Source organism: Elgaria multicarinata, chromosome 14 (genome assembly GCF_023053635.1).
Source record: "Elgaria multicarinata webbii isolate HBS135686 ecotype San Diego chromosome 14, rElgMul1.1.pri, whole genome shotgun sequence".
Classification (NCBI taxonomy): Eukaryota; Metazoa; Chordata; class Lepidosauria; order Squamata; family Anguidae; genus Elgaria; species Elgaria multicarinata.
Window position 1 is genome coordinate 9,171,167 of NC_086184.1, and position 21,693 is coordinate 9,192,859.

Below are 21,693 nucleotides of genomic sequence, written 5' to 3' on the forward strand. Positions count from 1 at the left end.
TGTAGTAATGGATGTTGTTATCACAAAGGCACTGATCCTAAAGCAGGAGAGAGCAGAATTATTCCTAGGAGCTAGGGCATTTTTGGTGTGTGTGTGTGTGTGGTGCTGGTGGGTGTTCTTCTAAGTGAAAGAAACCGGGTCCCCAAACACAATTTATTGCCTTTCCCCGACTCAGCTCCATGACAATAATTTTCCTGCTCTTGATCTGGAAGAAAATGAACAGATAAATGTGGGACATTATTACAGGAGACGCCCTTTCCTCTGTCAATCTGGGCAGACCACGGTCACACAGTCATTTAAGTACAGGACAAGATAGACTAGTAGTTTTCTCAATAAGGAAGTATTTTGCTTTTTCACCTCATCGTGTGTGTGCATCCAACGACAACATGAGCACTGGTCCTTAGTATTTCCGGTGACTCCTGCTCCAAACGCCACACAGGTAAGTGGGATGTGGGATATAATATAGCCTTTGGCTCAGTACTACTGGAACCTTTGAACCTACTATGGCTGTAGCTTGTTCACATGTGCTTAAGGCATGTAGTTTAAAATGATGCACATTTAATAGCGTCTGAGGCTAATGCAGTAAATAAAAAGCTCATTCAGTGTCTACGGTCATTAGCAAGATTTCCAACCCATCTCTAATGATCTCATTTATCTAATCTAGTGAGGCTCAGGCTACTAAACTATTGCAAAGGGCCCAAATAATCACTTGCACACTTTCCCCCATGACTTGGCATCAACTCATTACGGTTGTTTTCCTCCTTAGGGACCACCTCCAGAGTCAATAAGACTCAACTGTTTATACAGCCTCCTATTATCTTTACCAAATGCTACCACCTCTTACCACTGTGGGCTTTCCATAGGTGTCTAAAATCCTGCTCGATCTCAGAATTCCTTGCATCTGCATTGAATGGTCATTGAGAACTCAGCTTTAACACAGAGACTGGGGCCTTCTTATGATTCTGGAATATGTCATAAAAATAGTCAAAGACTCTGGACACTTCAGACAGCCTTCCCAACCTGATGGCTTCCAAATGTTTGAGTCTTCAGCTCCCATCAGCTCCAGCCAGCATGGCTAATGGCCAGGAACGTTGGGAGTTGTAGCCCAAAACATCTGGAGGGCAGCAGATCGGAGAAGGCTGCTTTGGGCAGTAAACTAAACTGTAATTAGTGTACAGAACCCATGGCCACAAGATGTGATAAGGACAGAAGCACATAAGAGGCACCATACTGGATCATACCAAGAATCCATGTAGTCCAGCTTTCTGTTCACACAGTGGTGAGCCAGCTGTTGGCCAGCAACCCAAAGCAGGACACAGATAAAAGGAAGGGCTTATTCACACAGTGCATAGCTAAACTACCACAAGTCATCAATCTGGATGGCTTTAAAAGGGGGTTAGACAAATCGGTGAAGGAGAAGGCTCTCAATGGCTACCAGTCCTGATGGCTGTGTATCACCTCCAGTAGCAGAGGCAGTAAGCCTATGTACACCAGTTTCTGGGGAACATGGGTCGGAGAGTGCTGTTGCACTTAGGTTCTGCTTATGTGTTTCTCATGGGCAGCTACTTCACCACTGTGAGGGAATCTACATGTCGTACTGAAGGTGCCTGCGTGCGCCTCCAGTCCGCCCTCAAAACGATGGTGTAGACGGAGAAAGAAGAGACAGAGGAAGAGGCAGAGGAGGCGGCGGCTGGGGAACCGGCCGCGTCCTTGCCGCCGCCTCCCCGCCGGCCTCCTGCTGCCGTAAGAGCCACCCGAAACTCTTTGTGTAGATCCGGCTAGCAAAGAGCGGGGGGAGGAAGAGGCATGTGCAAAGGGCCCATCTCTGAGCTTTAGCGTTGCTTATGGAAAGCCTATAGAAGTATGGTGCCAGGCTCAGCCAGGTATCTTTTCCTTTCCTCCCAGTGCACAGTGCCTGTTTGTGACCAGCTCCATTCTGGATCGGGGCTTGGACTTGTTGAGACGATTCATGCAAAGCTTCAAAAAACATGTTTGATTGTGAAGGGGACACCTTTATCCAACCATAATTTATCATCTGCCTGTGTCTGCCCTCTATGCCCCTCCCTTTTGAGAATGCCCTTTATTGGGTACTCTAAAGAGCAGAGATGAATTGAGGCTGCTTAAATTAGCAGTGCTACAGATCAACGTTGCGTCAGGAATACAAGTGCTTGTGTAAAACTTTGCATAATGATTTATTAGGCTTTGTGATGACTGCAGTTAGAAAATATCATGGCTGCCAAGGATGATAATAATAATAATAATAATAATAATAATAATAATAATAATAATAATAATTTGAATGCAAGATTTCCATCCCCACTACACCAGACCTATTATGTAGCAACCAGACACGTTAGTTTTAAGATGATATTCACACAGCCACTCTTTTCCTAGGGGGAATCTACATGTAGTACTGAAGGTGCTTGTGTGCACCTCCAGTGCGCCGTCAAAACAATGGTGTAGAGTAGATGGTGAAAGAAGAGACGGAGGAAGAGACGGAGGAGGAGGCGGCTGGAGAACCGGCCGCGTCCTTGCCACTGCTGCCGCCGCCTCCCCGCCGGCCTCCTGCTGCCGGGCTAAGAGCCACCCAGGTCGGAGAGCTCGGCGGAAGCAGAAGCCGAGCTCTCCGACCCGGGTGGCTCTTACCCCGGCAGCAGGAAGCCGGCGGGGAGGCGGCGGCGGCGGCAGTGGCAAGGATGCGGCCGGTTCCCCAGCCTCCTCCTCCTCCGTCTCTTCCTCCGTCTCTTCTTTCGCCGTCTACACCATCATTTTGACGGCGCACTGGAGGCGCACGCGAGCGCCTTCAGTACGACGTGTAGATTTGCTCCTGCTTGGTTAAAACCTTGCTGTGGTTTCACACTCATAATTCCAAAAAGGTTTGAAGTTGTGTGCAAAATTTAGGAAGGCCCCTTACAAACTGCCAAAAAAAGAGAGCAACGATTTGCATAATATTTTCATATGTGCGTATATTTAAGTATTATAATTTAATTAGAAATATGGTAGATCTGATTCTTTAGTAGATCTGATTCTTTATCTTTAAACTGCAATTGGACAGGAGAGCCCTTCAAACAGAGGATGACTTCAAATAGGGGGTGGTACTTCAGAAGTCCTTCGAACAGGTGACTGTCCTCTGCAAAAGAAGACAGACAGCACACACAGAGAGAACACAGAACTAAAAACAACATTTCCAGAACCTGATTAAAACACAACATCTGCTGCCAAATGCCTGAGAAAAGACATCTTAACCTGGCCCCGAAAAGATAACAATGTTGGCGCCAGGCGAGCCTCATCATTCAGGTCATTCCTGAATTGTGGGGCCACCCCCGAGAAGACCCTCTCCCTTCCAAGCCTCTCTTGGAAGAAACACTCAGAGGAGGACCTTAGATGCTGAGTCCAGTAGGGTGACCATATGAAAAGGAGGACAGGGCTCCTGTATCTTTAACAGTTGCATAGAAAAGGGAATTTCAGCAGGTGCCATTTGTATATATGGAGAACCTGATGAAATTCCCTCTTCAACATCACAGTTAAAGCTGCAGGAGCTTTACTAGAGTGACCAGATTTAAAAGAGGGCAGGGCACCTGCACCTTTAACTGTTCTGATGAAGAGGAAATTTCACCAGGTTCTCCATATATACAAATGACACCTGCAGAAATTCCCATTTCAATACAACTGTTAAAGATACAGGAGCCCTGTCCTCCTTTTCATATGGCCACCCTAGAGTCGAGTGTATGTGTAGGTTCATGTCGGGAGAGGCACTCCATCAGGCACTGCAGTCCCAAGCCATGTAAGGCTTTATAGGTTAAAACCAGCACCTTGAATTGGGCAGAGGAAAATACAGGCAGCCAGTGCAAGTGGACCAGAGATGGTCTTATACGTTTGGACCGTTCAGTCCCTGTTATCAATCTGGCCACTGAATTTTGCATGAGCTGCAGCTTTGGAACTGTCTTCAAAGACAGCCCCGTGTGTTGGGCTCTCCTTTGGTGGCATTATTTAAGCAGAGGCTGGACAGCAGTCTGTCAGGGTTGGGTTGTAAGATTCCTGCATGGAGCAAAGGGTTGGACCGGATGACTTCTAAGCAGGTGTCTAAGGCACTTAAATGGCCGCCCTTCATCACTGAGTCTACCTTCTCAACACCAATTTTACCATCTGCTCATGCTCCTCATTGTGCTTCTCATCACTGCTGTCACTTGCTTGCTTGATAGGCAGAGAGCCAATAAGCAACTAGGCCATGGCAATTCCTGCTTCTCCTCCACCCCACCACCATTGCTGGGCCAGAGCAAGAGGAAGGTGAACAATCAGGTTGCAATGATGAAGAGGAGGGCTCTTATCAGTGGGACCCCGCCCAACCATGCTGGGCTGGCCTCCAAGACTCCTCCCACCTCTAGAATTCTATGATTCATGGCTGCACAAAGCTAGGGTGACCATATGAAAAGGAGGACAGGGCTCCGGTATCTTTAACAGTTGTATTGAAATGGGAATTTCTGCAGGTGTCATTTGTATATATGGGGAACCTGGTGAAATTCCCTCTTCATCACAACAGTTAAAGCTGCAGGGGCCCTGCCCTCTTTTAAATCTTGTCACTCTAGTAAAGCTCCTGCAGCTTTAACTGTGGTGTTGAAGAGGGGATTTCAGCAGGTTCTCCATATATACAAATAACAGCTGCTGAAATTTCCTTTTCTATGCAACTGTTAAAGATACCGGAGCCCTGTCCTCCTTTTCATATGGTCACCCTAGCTTTGTGCAGAAGCTACACAAAGCATTACTGGGGGGGTGGGAATAATAATAATTTGAACCAGCCTCCCACAAGTACTCTGGTATGAATTCCAAAGTTTGCTCCAATGGAAATCAATATGAGCTGCTTTTGCCAGCGTTGCCATATGTCAGGAGAATGGGTCAGAGGGCAACCTTCCAGGATGAAGATTCTGTGAGCTTAGGAAGTGTAACCAAACTAGAGTTGTCCACAGAACGAATTTCTTTGTAAAACAATCCTCTTAACATACCACACTGGCTGCCCCTGTTATGTAATATTGACATAAGTGAATTGGTATCCCTGCTGTTAAATGGATCAGTTTCAACAACCATCGAGTTTTATGTAAACTCAGGCACAGCGAATCTTTGCTTTGATCTTTCCTTTGACTAATAATATGAAATGAATGTTAACGCCTGAGTTAATTGGGATGAATTGGGAGGAAAGTCACATCACGGCCAGGAATAAATCCTAATGAAGCTCATTAAATAATTTAATAAATGAAAATGGCTATTTAATCAAGGCTTGGGGAATGGATCTCCCCTCCCCCATTAATTTTACTGTCTTTGAAAGGTGCAGAGCTCATTTATTTAGGCTCAATGATCGTTGCCATTTCTGACTGGTGTTTCCCCACTAATTATTTTCTTTATTGTTTCTCATGCATTTTGTAAGTATCAGAGCATGTGTTTTTGTAAGCAACGTGCATCATTCGTTTCGGAAGTATCAGGGCATGCACATGTAAGCATCAGGCCACAGCTGTTTCAGCGTGCAATCCTATTCACGTCTACTCAGAAATAAGTACCATTGAGTCCAATGGAAATTATTCCCCAGTAAGTGTTTTTAGCAGGGATGGTCAACTTATGGCCCTCCAGATGTTTTGGCCTAAAACTTCTGCCAGCCCTAGTTAGCATAGCCAATCTTCACATGATGGATGTTGTTGTAGGCCAAACATTTGAAGGGTCGCATGTTGCCCAAGCTTGGTGTATAAGATTGCAGTCTCAATGGCTACTGTCACAGCCAGGCTGGAGACATAGAATAGTAGAGTTGGAAAGGGCCTATAAGGCCATCGAGTCCAACCTCCTGCTCAATGCAGGAATCCACCCTAAAGCATACTTGACAGATGGTTGTCCAGCTGCCTCTTGAAGGCCTCTAGTGTGGGAGAGCCCACAACCTCCCTAGGTAACTGATTCCATTGTCGTACTGCTCTAACAGTCAGGAAGTTTTTCCTGATGTCCAGCCAGAATCTGTCTTCCTGTAACTTGAGCCCATTATTCCGTGTCCTGCACTCTGAGATGATCGAGGAGAGATCCTGGCCCTCCTCTGCGTGACAACCTTTCAAGTATGTTTCTAGATGTAGTGAAGGTGTTCTCCAATGCACCTCAAGTTGCTAGAGTTGGGAGTTTTATTTGGAGATGGATCTTGAAATGCATTCAATGGAAGGTGCTTTCCCACACGCCCACAATTTGTAACATTTAATGGGTTGGATCCAAAGAGGCAAGAAACGTTATACTAATACAACAATATTCTTTTGTTTATGGAAGAGATTGTGGAAAAAACCCCTTGTAGGAGTTTGAGAATCACTATAAAACAGGGGAGTTGGACCTGCTTCAGCCCGAAGGACAAATTAAATTTCAAAGAAGCTCTCGTTTGTATTCCAGTGGTGGGTGGGGCCAAAGCAAAATGGGCGTGGCTAATGGCAAAATGGGCAAAGCTAAAAACACCAGCCTATTTTAGCTTACAATTCTCTTACCTCCAATAACTAAACCCGAGGAAAGGCATTTCAACCTTTAGGTTGGGAAAAAACTGCACAAAAGCTGGGAGAAGACCACCAAATGACCAGTGGTTATCAGAGCCAGTGCCAGACTATTTTGCACCCTAGGCAAGGCGAGCTACTTGCACCCCTCGCGAAAAAAAATTGCCAACTTTGATTTTTAAGAACAAATGTTTTGTAGAAAAAATAAAAAGCACAAAACTTGAACTTATTATGTTTTTTCTTAAAACAGCTAATTTGTATAAAACTGTGACCCTTAAAGGTCAGTACTGCGCTCCTCTGAAGTCTGCTCCCTAGGCGGCTGCCTAGTTGGCTTCATGGTAGCACTGGCCCTGGTGGTTATGGGAAAGGGAACAGGGACGGAGCAGAGCTGTGTGTCCACATGGGGAACCCCACAGAGCCAGAAGGGGATGCAGGCTTTTTCAGAAGCTCTCGCACAAGAGTTTGAAGAACAGCATGATCAGTTGATTTTCTTCTACGTGTGGGTCTTTGCATTGAGCCCAAAGGATTTTTGGAACGGCGATAACATCACGCAAAACAAACAGAAAAATAATAAAAATAAATAAAATCCTCCTAATTCAGCCATCTTTGTAATTTCCTCTTCCCCACCCCACCCAGCCTACCCCGGCCCTTAATAAGAAGACCCTGAAATCCAGAATTTTAAAAAGAAGATGAGGTTAGAAAGGAAAAATGGATGGGAGAAGGAGTATGTTGGCAGCATTCTGGGCAGCTTACTTGATGAATGGACTCAGTGGCTTTGGTGGTAACTTTCAAGTACTTTGCCTTGACATATAGCTTTAAACATCTCAAGCAAAGCCTGCAGCCCTCTCTTATCTTGGCAGGAAGTTCCATTGAACTCAGCTACATCTGAGTAAATTTGGGTGTAAGTCAGTGAATTAGAATGAGTTCTATTTTATGTCCCTGCCAATAGGTCCGAATTCATGCTTAGTTTTCCCCGCTAAATAAATCTTAATATTGTTAAGTGGGTTTTTGTTTGTTTGCTTGTTTCGTTCTTCCTTTGGTTTATTTTGAAGATGAGACATCTACAACACCCTCTGCCCCTTTTGGTGTAAAACCGAGGAGTGGGAAAAGTTTGGAAAACCGCAGATGCATGGTGCTAGTTTTACTTCTGGCTACTTCTTGCCTGGTTTCAGGCAACCCAAAGTGATACGCAACCTGGGTTTCCTGTCAGATTAACTGGTTAGATTTCTCTTGCTTTGAGTATTGGAAGTCACAACAAAGCAGTGTTGAGTAGAGCAAATGTATGGGTCTCAGAGATCAGTTTGTGATACTGAGGCTTGGGGAAGAAGCAGGCTGGCTGGCTGGAGAATCTCCACAGGTCATGTTCGGAGCCTGGACTGGAGATTCCCCCCATGCCTGGTTTAAAACTCTTCTGTTTTCAACCAGACATAGTAAAAAGGACAGGCCTTAGAAGCCTGGGGTTTTTTGTTGAGGGGGGGGCATCCCCAAGAGGAATAGTTTCATTTCTCTGATTATGCTTCATTTCCTGGTTAAGTTTCATTTCTCCAGTTAAGTTTCATTTCTTCAAAGTTGGAATAGCACTTTGGAGAAAGAGGGTATAAAAGAGTGAGAGAACCAGAGTTAGAAAAGACCATATCATAAGGAAGGAGCAGAAAGAAGCAGCTTGAAGAAGATTATGTGCAGCTAGAATAAAAGATATTGTGTTTTTGCAACTTTATTTTTTTAATGCTTTTGTATCACTCAGCTCTATTGACTTAGGCCATAGCTAGACCTAAGGTTTATCCCTGGATCGTCCAGGGGTCAAACCTGTTCAGCTAGGTGATACACAGGGGATCCAGTGCTCAAGCAGGGGCGAACCCTGGATGATCCCAAGATAAACCTTAGGTCTAGCTGTGGCCTAAATGGCTTTATTTCAATTTGCTTGTTTTAATTTACTAGTGAACTGTCTGGAGTGTCATCCACCCTATGTCTCCAGCCTAAACCCCACATTACTGGGAAGGGGAAGGTAAAAAAAAGAAAAAAGAAGGTGGGACTCTTAAGGAGGCAGAGATCCCTAAGGGGTTTCTCAGGGGCTCCAAGTCATATAAGGAACCCCGACAAACACTTTGCTGAAATCTCTTGATGCGAGAGAAGTTTCCATGACAGGGGAGGAAGAAGAAGATATAGGGCTGAAAGGGAAAGGAATCACAGGGGATGGAGCAGTCTAGCTGTAGATGTGGTGGCAGTTGGAACCTGCCACTGGTTGGTTGCTTGGGCCATGAGTAAAACACCTGCTCATGAGTAAGAGCCTACTGATGAGTGAGGCAAAGAGGCTAGGAAATGGGTGTGGTTGAATACCACATATAAATGAGAAAGGAAGGAGTTAGCTGTGGAGGTATGGATGTCTTTCTTTTAGTTGAAGCCAAAGGAGCTTTTCAACCTCTTCCTCATTCTATATAAATATATTTTTGACATTATAATTTCTGGGATTTGGGTTTGGTTTTTATGGGGGGGGGGAGGTAGCAGTTTTGTTGGAATGTTTTCCTTCCACATTCTTGTCTAGGCTGACTGTCTTTCCTTTGCAAGGCAACTCACTCTTGGACATCACCTCTGTGAATTTATAATGGTAGAAGAATTTCAAGACAGGATTATCGAGAACATAATATGATCCAATTACTGTGCATTTAGGGTGCAATCTCACAATGCCAAAACAATTTCAGCTAAATGGTGGGCAGAGTGGAATCCATTGAATTATCATTTGGAAGCCATTACAGCCTGAATTAGCAAATGCCAAAATGATTTTAATGTTCATTTATGATCTTCTCATTAGAATGCTATTAACATACCATTATTGTTTGAGGTTACAGCAACCTCTCCATTTTAATTCCACACTTTGGAAAGATGCTTTTCAAAGGCAAGTTTGGGGGCAAGCCTCTTTTGGAGATGCCACACTTTTAAGAGATGCTGATGACTAATTTTGGTCTGCTTGAGCCACTCTTATATATAACCATCAGTCATTGCATGCCCCAAACTTATATATGGAGCGATATTTTCCTTTCCTGTTATAGAATCATAGAATCATACAATAGTAGAGCTGGAAGGGGCCTGTAATGCCATCGAGTCTAATCCTCGCTCAGTGCAGGAATCCACCTTAATGCATCCCTGACAGATGGTTGTCCAGCTGCCTCTTGAAGGCCTCTAGTGTGGGAGAGCCCACCACCTCCCTAGGTCATTGGTTCCATTGTCATACTGCTCTAACAGCCAGGAAGTTAATGCACAGGAAATCTTACAATTGGGTTTCCCAAAGCCTTACACCAGTGTCCATTAGACTAGAGCACTCCAGATGTTTCTTGGACCACAACTCTGAAGGATTCCTGACCACTGAAGTCATAGAATCATAGAATAGTAAAGTTGGAAGGGGCCTATAAGGCCATCGAGTCCAACCCCCTGCTCAATGCAGGAATCCACCCTAAAGCATCCCCGACAGATGGTTATCCAGCTGCCTCTTGAACTCCTCTAGTGTGGGAGAGCCCACCACCTCCCTAGGTAACTGGTTCCATTGTTGTACTGCTCTTACAGTCAGAGTCCAAAAGCTATGTAGAGTGCTGGTTCCAGGTTTTCAGGGCCTTTGGGCAAGACATCCTCAATGGCTCCCCTCCTTCAGTGAATCTAACTTCTAACCATTGAAATGAGCTGCTCTTTTTCCTCATCCTCTTTCTCCTCCTGGCTACCACTTGATTGCTTGACAGGCAAAGAGCCAGAGAGCAGGAGAAGCATCTCCTGCTCCTCCTTCTCACCACCACTGTTGTCTGGGCCAGAGTGAGAGGCGGGTGAATGAGCAGTTTGCCATGGGGAAGAGGAGGAGAAACTCCAGTAGGCTTTTGTCAATGGGCCCATATGGGCTTATGGGCCCTGATCATGCCTACCTTTGATGCTGGCCTTGAAGTTGGAGAAGGTTGCCTTTCATATTAGTGTGGGAAACTCTGGGGCCAAGCAGCATTTTATACCAGCCACCTCTCATTTCTGTAGTTTGAGCCTTACATGCCTCATCATCACATTTTCCATGTCAGGAAAAAGAAAACAATGGGCGGATCCGCACGTCGGCCCCAGAGCGCATTTATGCGACCCCAGGGCACCCCGAAAACGATAGTCTGTACTTGCCTGTAAAAAGAAACGAGGAAGAGCCGCTGCCGCCGCCGCCCAGCTTCCTGTTTCCTGGCCGGCTCGGAGAGCTCTTTTTGAAGAAGGCAGGGTAGAGAGCTTCTTCCGTTCTCCACCCAGCTCTCCATCCCGGCCGGGGAGCAGGAAGATGGGTGGCGGAGTCATCGTCGTCATCATCATCGTCGTCGTCTCTTCCTCGTTTCTTTTTACAGGCAAGTACAGACTATCGTTTTCGGGGTGCCCTGGGGTCGCATAAATGCGCTCTGGGGCCAACGTGAGGATCCGCCCAATGTAATGTTTGTATGACTATTCATGGTAAGTGAAAATTGCCATGAATCCAAATTGCAATACTTCCTCTCCAAGGTGACATATAGGTAGCAGATTCATTGAATTTTTAAAATTGTTTATTTTTGTTTGTATTTTATGCTTTTTATGGTTTAAAATTTTGTATATTTGTTTTTAATGTTCACTGTTTTTAACTTTTGTAAACCACCCAGAGAGCTTCGGCTATGGGGTGGAATATTAATATTAATATTAATATTAATATTAATATTAATAATAGCAGCCCAGGTATTCTATCTTCTTACACCTAGCACAGACAGGCGGCTGGTGCTCCACGTTAGCAGCCTGGATGCCTCATTTGATTCTATGAGTCTCTCAGGATTAACATGATTCGTAATTGTTCACAGCATTATGCTGCTGGAGAGTTTGGAGGTGAATGGAGATGATGATGATAATAATAATAATAATAATAATAATAATAATAATAATAATAATAATGATAATAATAATTTTATTTATTTATTACCTGCCTCTCCCTGTGGGCTGAAGTTTTGGTTAATTAACCTATGAGTTTTAGTTGCATAATTTATTACAGTTACATAAATGTGCATATGAGAACAAATACTAAAGACGAAAGAGGCAAAATTCATTTTTACATGATGCATGTATGATCGTAGCAGACCTCATTTCTTACCAGAGGGAATACCTCTTTTAGGACGGTCCTTGCAATCTATCCTATTTGAAGGCATTTGTGTTAAAAATTATATATTTGTTGACAGATTAATTGTGGACACTTTTTCAGCCTACCAAAATATTTTAAACCATTGATTCATTTAAAGCAAAGGTGAGGAACTTCTTAGCAGATCACTTTCTGGCTCATCTCTCGGGACTGGATGATGTTAACGACTGGACCATGAAGATAAGAAGGGCCCTGATGCTGGATCAGACCAAGGGTCCATCTAGTCCAGCACTCTGTTCACACAGTGGCCCACCAGCCATCGGCCAGGGATGAACAAGCAGGACATTGTGCAACAGCACCCTCCCACCCATGTGCACACAGGCTTACTGCCTCGAATACTGAAGATAGCACACAACCATCAGGGCTAGTAGCCATTGATAGCCTTTGCCTCCAGAAATTGATCCAACCCCCTTTTAAAGCCATCCAAATTGGTGCCCATCACTCCATTCTGTAGTAGCGAGTTCCATCCTGTCTCTGATGGGATTATTTGGCAATGACGCTTCCTATTAAAAAGGCAGTTAGCAAAGAAACCCCCCCGGTAAAACAGAATGAGTGTTTACCTGTCCCACATGCACATCGGGCTGAGATAGAAGTCCACACCTTTCCTTAGTGAAGGAAAGAAAAAAATCATCTCCTGCCCTCCCCTTATGCAGGTGCAGAGTAGCTCATGCGATCGGATCCCATTTTAGAAATTTCCACACCGTTGAATGGTATTGCGCACAACCGCAAACATCCATTTCTCCGACAACAACAAAGTACACATAGATGGAGAAAACCATGTTTGTTGTACCCAGTGCTACAGCGGGGATGACGGTTTCCTTGTTTGAAAAAGAGAAGAAAAACAAGGGCTACTATCGGAAGGCACTGTCGCTTAAAAATATTTTGAAATGTAGCGTTTGCTTTGCTGTCGATGGTGGTAGAAATTGCTGGAGAGACTGAATGCCTGTAATTCGTTCAGAACCTGAAGATGGGTTCCATGTGTTTTGAAGGGGACAGTCTAATCTGAAACACTGCACCCTATTATGAATCATGGATCCAGTACAAGAGAGTAATTTGGTATCCTGTAATTTGTATTACATAGGGCAGAGGGGAAGCATGAGACTTTGCTTTGGCCTTTGATGTGGATAGGAGCAGAGCTACAATTAAATTGGGACTAGCATTAAACAAAACCAAAAGAACAGCTCCTCCTCTTATAAGCAAATTCTCCCTGTCCAAGTAATAAAATTGCCAGTACATTGGCCATTAAAGTGACTCAGTGAGCATAAATAATAGAGTAAAACTAGATCAAGCCGGACAGTGTGTCTTACTTTAAAAGGAGTGCATTAACAACAACAACAACAACAACAACAACAACAATGAGTTAAATTGGGCTGGGGCTTTGAAATGAAATTGGTAGTGCATTTAAATGTTTCCCCCCAAACATTCTTTCAAATCAGTATAAATTACTGTATGTGACATGCATTTTCTTGATCTTCAGCTGCCATGACAACAGCATACAGAGAAATGGATTTCCATAACAATCATGGAGCAATGTTTAGCATCACTGCTTGTGTGTGTGTGTGTGTGTGAAAGCTGCCAGCTCCCAGAAGAAAATAGCATCATTTTCTATAGCTTGAAAGAGGCTTTTGTTGTAATAATTGGAGGAAAATGTGCCCAAAAATGATCAGAGGAGGAGGAGGAGGGGAAAGAAAAACTCGACAACAACCCTAAAATCAAGTGAAATGCTAGGAAGTACAAGGAAGCAGTTATTTTTTTTTGTCAATACCGACACTTGGATTATGCAAAGTTTGTGTGTGCGTGTGCGCACGCACGTGTTTCTATACGGTTCATTTTTTGTTTGGAAGTTTTGGAGCAAATGTTTCTATCAAGCTGACATTATCTTTAGCTCAAATAGAAGTTAATTTACTGTTCAGTAAAATGGAACATGACGATACATGAGAGAGAAAGAGAGAGAAATGAGAGATAGTGGGGAAGAGGGTGACGCGGGCTCGATCCACGCTAGCATTTTTTTTTAATCAGTATTGGAACGCACTGATAACTATTGGGGAACCTTATGCTTTCTGTACACTGCTTTTCTAGCATTATTTCCTGCTTTTTATTATGTATCATCCGAAATACCGTAACAGATATCATTGGGCGTGGTATGAGGTATAAATGTGAAAGAGGGGTGTGGCATCCTCATGATGGGATGGGATCGATATGACACAAGGTGTGGATCTGGCCCAGGTGACCTGTGTGCCTGTTAATACAGGGCTTCATCCCACATACCCGTTTCCCTCGAATTATTCTCATAGCATAAAGCTGTCATCGTTGTTGTTGTTAGCGAAATCACACCCGGGGCGGCAGCACTCCTAAGATCCTTTGCATACCAGGAAAGGGTTTAAGGGGGAGAAATGTAAAAAAAAAATCATTAAAAATCAACGGATGACCCAATCCAATTCAAATTTGGTATGCTTAAAGCCCTCCTTAATATCTATTACTGTGCCAATTTTGATGTCTTTATCTTTAAAACTTACACAGATGTAAGCATTTGTTTAATTTGTACTTTAAACATATCAAATCATCCTCCTGCGCCCCCAGTGGCCACTTGGAGAACAACAAAAGATTCGCTCCTAAAGAGGTAGTAAAATAGGTTGGTTCTTTTATATATGAAGCACAATTAAAGCAGGATGCATGGGAGTACTTCACAGTCAAAGCAGATTATAAGCTGGAAAACTTCGGAGTCCTTTGCACACAATTCGCAGTGATTGCACAGTATAACCCTGGTGTGATGAAGCCAACAATCTGGTGTCCAAGAAGGGATCTACACTAGTATATGAAACGTTGTTTTTATAGTCATTGAATGTTTTGTTTTTGAAAGATTTAAAACGTAGCAAGATTTTTAAAATGTTTACTTACTTTTCTCTTTCCTTGGGAATGCATTCCTTTTGGCCACACTAAGAAAAGAAATCCATTTGTTCTCCCCCCCCCGCCCCCATCTGCCCATTTCTCCTCTCACTTCCTCTTCCCTCTGAGAATCCTCCACCGGCAAACAAACCAGCAAGCAGCCTCCCAAAAGTGAAACTAAAAAATGTCTGCAAAAAAGAGGCTTGAAAGAAAAAAAACAGCTCCAACTTTGGGCGCGGAAATTACATAAACATGCCCCCCAGGAACGCGATTGGCTAATTAAGAACTACAGGAAACCCATTTAATACAATGAAATCGGCCACATCATACCAAATAGAATGACTTATTTCAGAGAAGTTCAAAATAAAAACCGGAGAACAGACAACAATAAAACGGCACAAACTGAACGTCATGTGGCGAAATACTACCAAACGCACACTTAAAAACGGTAAGACACATTCTAACTTGACTAGTGTAGATCCCCTCCAGGTGTTGATTGCTGATGAGCAGCCCTGCTCTCCCTTCTTAGGGTACTTTTAGCTTTAAACCAGGATTGAACAGGACAACCTTTCCAATAGTGGACACCTTCAAAACAGAGGTCAGGACAGTGCACTGTCAGCCCACCAAGCAGAGGGCTGTCATCTGCAAAAGTGGACACATGGACACCTTATGAGCCCACACTGTTGGTGATGCCCATATAGGAGTACAGTTATATGAGGCCGCTGCTACGTAAGTCCCTGGTCTGATCTCTATTTTAAATTGTTTTATCTATATTTTAAAAAAGTAAAAGATTTTATATTATGTTTAATATGTTTTCATTCTCCTGTATTTGTGGGTTGTATTTTTTGTGAACTGTCCAGAGAGCTTTGATTCTTGTGCAGAATGGAAATTAAGGGTGCAAATGCAATGCATGTTTAGACAGAAAGAAGTCCTACAACTCCCAGCATCCCTCCAGCTGACATTGCTGGATGGGGCGTGCTGGGAGTTGCAGAAACCCCCCCCCCTTCTAAACATGCATAGGATGGTGCCCTAAATGAAATGAAATGAAATGAAATGAATCCCCTTTATTTTCTTGAAATGTAATGTGCCGGGAAAGTGTGGCTATTATGTAGGGTGACCCTATGAAAAGGAGGACAGGGCTCCTGTATCTTTAACGGTTGCATAGAAAAGGGAATTTCAGCAGGTGTCATTTGTATATATGGAGAACCTGGTGAACTTCCCTCTTCATCACAACAGTTAAAGCTGCCCTCTTTTAAATCTGGTCACTCTAGTATAGCTCCTGCAGCTTTAACTGTTGTGATGAAGAGGGAAGTTCACCAGGTTCTCCATATATACAAATGACACCTGCTGAAATTCCCTTTTCTATGCAAATGTTAAAGATACAGGAGCCCTGTCCTCCTTTTCATATGGTTACCCTATATTATGACTGAGGGCATGTGTGTTTGACAGTGGCCTTGTGTTTTTTTGTTATTTGTTTACCCACAGTATGCCAGAAAGAGAACCTTAAGCACTTTGCATTTTGGGTAAAAGAAAGATGGCAGCTGCAGTGATGGTTGCTAAGGAGACCACCACCCAGATGCCTGGGGTGGGGTGGGTTCAAGACAAAACTTTACTGAGAGCCCCCAAGATTTTGGAGCCCTAAAAATATCTATGGACCACCTTAGGATGCAACATTGTTATCTGTTGTTTACATTCAAATCCCCACTAAAATAAAAGTGACGTACTCCTGAAGGGATCTGTGCCTAACCATGGAAGCAATAACACGCAGGGGGAAAAATACTCTTTAGATATACAGCTGAACGTACAGATGGAATTTCAGTTTCATTTCAGCCATATTCATTCACCCCTCACTAACTTCTATGAAGTAAACTAGAAGGATATAAAGCTTCCCATGATAATATGAGAACATTTCAACACAACAAAGATTGACCATGTTTTCCAGAAAGCTGTGTTCCGGGTTCATTTTCCATTTCAGAACAAAAAGCAAATGCATGTACCATTTTTTTTTTTCTGTGGGAAAAAAAACCCTCTTTAAAACTTAATGGAAGCACAGACAGAAACTTAAAATAGCGTTTTCAGGAGAACTGTCAGCCATAATGAAAGGCACAAGTGAACTTTTAACATTCCTGGCTGAATTCATTTTAGACTGTATGCATTGAAAGGAGGCGAGAGGGGGGAAGAGAAAGAAATTTCAGAAAACAGATAATATCATGAAAAGGCTGTTTGAATGTGTAAGAGAAGAGCTAATTCCTGAATGGAAGGCATTTAATTCAAACTGAAGCTTGGCTAGATCAGGCAACCTGGAAGTCTGCAGATAGATTAGGAACCTAAGAAAAGCCACACTGGATCAGACCAAAGGTCCTTCTAGTCCAGTATTGTGTTCACACAGTGGCCAACCGCTTGACCATGGCTAAACCACAAGCAAGACAAAATGCATTAGCAACCTCCTGCCTATGTTCCCCCAGCAATTGGTGTACATCGGTGTACTGCCTCTCATATTGGAACCATCAGGTCCTTAAAAGCCAAGAGCATTGCTGGAGGAGCACCACATAGGTTGGGAGGACCTTTCGCCACACCATCACAAAGATGCCCCCAATCTTTCAGGACAATGTGCAATTAACATTTTTAATTAACCATGACAACAATCTCTCTCTCTCTCTCTCTCTCTCTCTCTCTCTCTCTCTCTCTCTCTCTCTCTCTCTCTCTCTCTGTGTGTATGTGTGTTTGTGTGAAGGCTATAAGAATGATCCCAAATAACCTGAAAGCAGGATTTTGCTGGGAAGCATTTGGCCCCATGGTGTTCCCATGGTATGACTTGGTTAAATTATTGCAGTTTATGTGCATTTTCCCAAGAGGTTAATATGAATGCAATGCAATTTGCCTTCAAAAGAAAAAAGAAAAACCCACCCACTCCCAAAATCAGAAGGTGAAGAAAAGTCATTTTGCCTTGAATAATGCCAAGGTTGAAGATTTAGGTAGGCCATATTGGGCACCTGCCAAGGCCTTCAGCCCTGAGGAGGGGTCAATGCCACTCTCTGCAGCATCCTTACCTGTTCACCTGTCCTCTCTGAGCACGCCAATGATGGAGAGAAGGAATAGCCTCCACTTTCCTTGTGCCCTTGCTGTCACTGGTCCGTTTCACATATTGGTCCAGAGGGAAAGGGCAAGTAAGTAAGGCAGTGATGCTTTGGAGAGGAGATGGGGACCCACAGAGGGCACCCTACCCTATCCTCAAGTCTGGATCTGGTTCTGCTCAGGGCAGGGAGAACATTGCAAGCAAGCACCACTAATCAGCTGGAACAGATTATCTAGCATGGGGGTTGCACCTCTTTCAGCCTCAGGGCTAAATTCAATTTTGGGGGTGCTCTTGGGGGCCACATACCAGTGGTGGGTGGGACTGAAGGCAAAAGTCAATGAGGCAGGACCAAAATGAACAAAAATCCCAGCATAAATAACTTCTTACTGCCAGGAGCAAAGTCATAGGAGAGGCATTTGTGGTGCATAGGTTGATAAATAACGAGACGAGACAAGAATAGCTGGGTTTAAACAGGGCCACATTTATTAATGATTTGCAAAGAGGTAGGAATCCTATCAGGTATTCAGTATGGCTTGTTTACAGGCCCCTCAAGTTGGGCGAGCCATTCATGGGCCCATCGGCAGGCGCTGCACCATTCGCCTTCCCATGGGCCTGCCCCTTTGTCACCCCTAACTCAGGCCGCAGGGCTCAGAGTGGGTGAGTATGGTTGGCCCCAAAGGTAAGCCTTATCTCCCCAGCTAAGCCTCAGGGCTCAAAGCTAGAAGCCTCAGATCTTACCAGTCACCTGAACAGTGCCTGTGAATGCTCACCAATTCCCAGTCCTGCTCTCGATGCCCGTACCTAGCACCAAATGAAAAGTGACCAAATTGAATCAACCTATTTAGTACTCCCAAGCTGTCTTACAGTGTGGAGTAGGCGAAAAAACCTCATGCACCATTCAGTACATGAGTAAAAAATTCCTACTCAGCTCCGAATGGCAATCAGCAAGCCCACACTGCCTACAGGGAGGGAGGGAGGAAGGGAGGGAGGGAGGGAGACGCGCAGTAAAGAGGACGCTGGGAGGGGTGAGTCTTTTTTTATGGACCCTGCAGTCTCCTCCCAGCCCAGTGGCACCATGATGTGCCCAGCCAATAGCTGGCAGGCATGTCTTGTCCTCTGCCCTGCCCACAAAGGCCTCCCCATGCCCAGGCTAAGCCAGGCATGGCAGAATGGCATGTTTGTGAACTGCCCAGAGAGCTTCGGCTACGGGGTTATATAACATGTAATGAATGGCGGAATGAATGAATTCCAACCTTTTAGAATGGGGTGTCATCAAAAAGCCAGGAAATCATCGAACAATTGGTGGTTGTGGGGAATTGAGTGAGACCAAGGAAGGGGCGTAGCTATTGGGGCAATGCTGGATGGACGGATTGGAACCCCTGGGCAGGGACGATTTAACCCACAGATCTGAGGTTCAACACCCCTGAGTTACTGCCAGGTGGAGATAGCTGTATCCTAAGATGATCAGTGGAGGCAGTTCCGATGTCAGTGGGACAGTTTGAGTCAGAACACTAAAGGAGCTATCCAAGGTGATCTGACTGGATCCCAGAGAGGGTTTGCCATCCCACTGACCTCAGAGCCACCAGCCTCCACCACTGCAAGATAAATATGCTCAGGTACTAAGGCCACAGCTAGACCTAAGGTTTATCCTGGGATCATCCAGGGTTCGCCCCTGCCTGAGCACTGGATCCCCTGTGTGTCACCTAGATGAACAGGTTTGACCCCTGGATGATCCCGGGATAAACCTTAGGTCTAGCTGTGGCCTAAGATGTCCAGAGTTCCCTCACCTTCTGGTGTAAGGTGGACCGTGACCGAAATGATGGACTTTGAAGTGGGGGCAGCGGCTCATTTATAGAACTCTCTCCCCAAGGAGACATGCCCAAGTGCTGAGTCTTTCACCTCTTCAGAACCAAGCTAAGACCTTTTAAAAGACCCAGGCCTCTTAAGTTGCTGGTGGAATTCCCGCTCCCATTTCAGTGTGTTGTTGAATTTAGTTTTATGTTGTGTTTCTCTGATGTTCTAATTGCTTGGTTTTTCATTGTCTTAAACTGTAACGCAACCTAGGAACACAACCAAACTGAAGGATAGGAGATAAAGACTGCATTGGAGCTATTCTTTTACCTCTCTTATCCTCAACAGTCTCCTCCTCCTCCTCCTCCTCCTCTTCCTTCTTTGTAGCCCTCAATTTGTTTGGTATAAATCCAGAGTCATTTTTATTGCAAAGATGTGTGTGTGTGTGTGTGTGTGTGTGAGAGAGAGAGAGAGAGAGAGAGAGGAGAATTTGGACTCCTTTTCTATTGGCTTTTTCCACTCCAGCAGGCTTAATTAAATCCGAGAAAGATAGAGAAGAGTTCTTCCACTCTCAAACTGTCATGGGAACTAAACCTTTTGTGATTGGTTATGCTTACAGCATGGCAAGTTGAAGAGACCTGTGGAGAGTTTTAAACACACACACAACCACACACACAAAGAAGCAAGCATTGCTGTGGAAAGTGCCCTTAAATAACAGCCAAATTAAAAAAGAAAGGACAAGAAAGGGGGGGGGGGAAGCTGGCGCTCATGGGAACACTATGTCTAGTTTTTATATGACTAGAAGCAAAGACCAAAAGTCATGATAAGCTGTGTAGAACTCACTAAATCTCCAGAATGCATTTTGCCAGGTTCCAACATCCGAAACAATTGTCCTCCCACTTCTCATAAGGAAGCAACCACAAGCAACATCGGTAACCCCTATTTGTCTCCAGGCACAAGGACCTCTAACAGAAAAAGGGGGCATCTTAACAGACTCTTGTCAGTGTGGAACACAGAGAGAAACTGGCATTGCTTTCTGCAGTGAGGGAAGAAGATTCTTTTTTAAAAACAAACAAACAAATCCATACCCCAGGAAATGTTGGTATCATTCTTACTTTTTAAAAAAAGAACAGCAAGGTTCTATTTTAAAAATTCCTCTGTAGTTTTGGGGGTTATTAAGATGGAGAGGGACTCCAACTTGCACAACCATTTGTGTTAACCAAGCTGTTTCTCGTTTCAATCATCTCAAGGAAGAGACATGCTGAACGACGCTGTTGTGCAAATGTGCAACTGGTTTACAGGCTGATATTTTCTTAAAACATAACTTTTGCAGGATTAAAACTGCATCTTTCTCCAATCCCCCCAAGTCAAACAAACATTATGCAGCTACTGCCAAGTTATCCCAACAGAGTCCAATTTCCTTTGCATGTAGCTACATACTCTAAAGATCTCAGTTTCAATTATTACAACATCCTAAAAAAGACAAAAGGTTATATATAAACTGCAATAAAAGTAGATCAAATATCTCTATATAGGTCCAATTGCAATTGGCGCCGGTATACCACTCTTTCAAATTTTCCTAGTGTTGTTAGGTCATCAATCCATTGGATTATAGCAGGTGAGCATTTATCCTTCCAGTGTCGTAATATCAATCTTTTGGCAGTCAAAATGGTGTGAAAAATCAATTTATGATGACCATTTGTTAAATTCCAAGTAGGTAAATAATTTAGAAAAACATGTACGCAAATAAATATTAAAGAGTATTCCAATATAAAGTTTATCCATATGATAACTTTTTGGGCATTTCCAAAACATATGATTGAAACAAGCATTAGCCAAGTTAGACAAACCTTTACTAAAGAGATGTTGTGGCATCCAATACACCTGAAATAAGAGGTTTTGCTGAATAAAACGCAGCACCAAAGCAGTGATCCATTGAATAGGGAAAATAGGAAGATCCCAGTTCTCTGCTCCATTCCTGCTTAAGACCCTGCGTATCATATTTATTCCCTGATATTTATAAACATGAATCATGGGTCGACTGACCACCTGTATTTCATAGATACGTCTTTTTTGCTACAGTTCTTTTTGTGTAAATACACAAACCAATCAAAATTATTAACGTGCCTCTTTCCCTATCATTTTCTGGAAAGAATAGGAGGAAATGAATGGTTTTAAGTATCCCCTTGTGGTCATCAATAATTCTGTTAAATGCTTTCAGTTGAAATAGAAACTTCTATCTTAAGAACTAGTTGTCGTCCCCCCGTTTTTGTTTTTGT